We start from the raw sequence: 2,236 nt of genomic DNA on the forward strand, positions 1-2,236 counted from the left end.
TCAATGATTGTTTTCATGTTTGGCATTACTGAGTAGCTCAGTTTTAAGGTTTGTCTATTAAATATTGCTTGCAGTGGGTGTTTCTTTGGGAAGCATGTCGTAACTATGCTGAAGAACTTTTGTCCGTTATTGGTTGCAACATTGGCACTGAATGGTGGGTTGTATCATGTGATTTGTCTTTGTCTGTTATGTTTTTAGATTTTTTCATGTTGGTTTTATATTGTAGTTTGCTGTTGTATCCACTCTTGTGGATTGCTTCTTGGTATGGTTGCACTGTGCTGTTAAATTGTTGTTCATTTGATGAAAGTGCGTTTAATCGTTTGTCTATGTTGTTTGGTAAGTTTTTTCAATATAGAAGGTGGATAGTTGCTTAGTTTGTGCACATATAGTATTGTGTTACCTGGTTTTTGGAATGGCTTGAAACTGCCATCATGTAGATTTAAAGTTACGCCAATAAAGTTTACTGATCGTTTGTTTGCCTTTAATAGTAATTTTCAAGTTGTTTTTATTAAATATGTTGAAGATTAGTTTCTTTGTTCTCTCTATAGCTTGTGGTGTACCCTTGCAAACCGCAAGTCCGTCGTCTCTGTATAGTCCAATGCTTCAAGTCAATTATTTGGGTATTTGAGTCAAAAAGTAAGTCCCTACTAATTCACAAGTCTCCGCTCCGTCGTAGCCACCCATAGTCACGTCAAACAATTTATTACAGTTCTTCTTTGACCAGGCCGTGTCGTTGTGAAATGCAAGCGATATTTTTGCATGTAGTATGATTGCCTTTTCGTCTTCTGTGATATCTGTTATGTTGCTTGCAAAATCTAATGTTTTTTTTAATAGTGCCTCTGTTATTGAAGGGTAAAATTCACAAACGTCAAAAGTAATAAATGCTTGCTGCCGCTTTTCCTTTATTTCTCTAAACCAATTCAGTACGTCACTCGTACTTCGCCATTTTACATTAGTTTCTCTTGTCACTTTTTTGTTGATACCTGTGAGCAGAGTTTTGCTTATTTTTACTATTTCAGATGTTGTTGGATTGATTAGTCTACATATGGGGGGTTTGTGACGTTTTATTTGTGGACTTTTAACGTTATTAATGGCTGTTTCTCTGTTATTGTCTCAATTCTTTGCTCAAGTCCTAATGTGTGCGCTATTTCATTGTCTTTTGATGTAATTTGGTTTACTGCTGTCTTGTCAGCTTTTTTGGGTTTTCGTCACATTATTTTGCAACATTTTGCTGTATTCATCATTTTCAAGTCTGTAAAAATTCGTTGTTTTGTCAGCTTTGACAAGTATTTTATGGTTTAACCTCGTTAGCCTCGTTTAACCACAAAAACAAACAACACCACACAGAATTGAGCAAGCACATTCAGAAGTTGAAAAACAGCAACTCAACATACAACATGGCATGTAAAATATTAGCTCAAGCACAACCATATACAAACAAAACAAAATGATGCAAATTATGTTTAGTAGAAAAATACTTCATAATATGCTACCACACTTGGGCACATTAAATAAAAGAAATGAATTGACTTTTAATTGCAGACATGCTAGGAGTTATCTTCTCGTTTAGACTTAGCACTAAATTACATGAATAACACAGCGAGCCCATTTCTGATATTTTGGCACATTCGGTAAAGCTTTTCCCTTTAGTACTATCGCGGCTGATAAGTGCTTCGCACGAAACAAATTTGTAGCTCAAATAATAAAAGTTTACTTTTTTCGCAATGATTTTTCAAATATTTCATACTCCACTAATTATCTTTTGGTTTTTAGTGTAGAGTTCTCTTTTTATATGCTTTTGCACTTGCTTTTAGTTAGTATATATATATATATATATATATATATATATATATATATATATATATATATATATATATATATATATATGTATATATATAATAAATGTTTCCTCACCCCGGATACCCCGTATGGGTGGTAAATTCTGCTCTAACTCGGATCTCCTACCAGAGACCTGGGAATTTGAGCACTCGCCTCAAGATCTTGGCTGTTCCCAATAGCGGACTTTTATGCAACTCACCTGAGTTGATTGTTGTTGGTATCTGGGAAAGCCACATTTTATGCGCTGGTGTTATTTTGCCCAGTGCCCCAATGACTACTGGGATTACAGTTGTTCTTACATTCCAGAATTTTTCAATTTCTTCTCCAAGAGAGAGATATTTCTCTACCTTTTCTTTTTCTTTGCTGGCTATATTGTAGTCATTGGGTACTGCTATAT

The sequence above is a fragment of the Watersipora subatra genome, chromosome 6 (genome assembly GCF_963576615.1).
Source record: "Watersipora subatra chromosome 6, tzWatSuba1.1, whole genome shotgun sequence".
NCBI lineage: Eukaryota > Metazoa > Bryozoa > Gymnolaemata > Cheilostomatida > Watersiporidae > Watersipora > Watersipora subatra.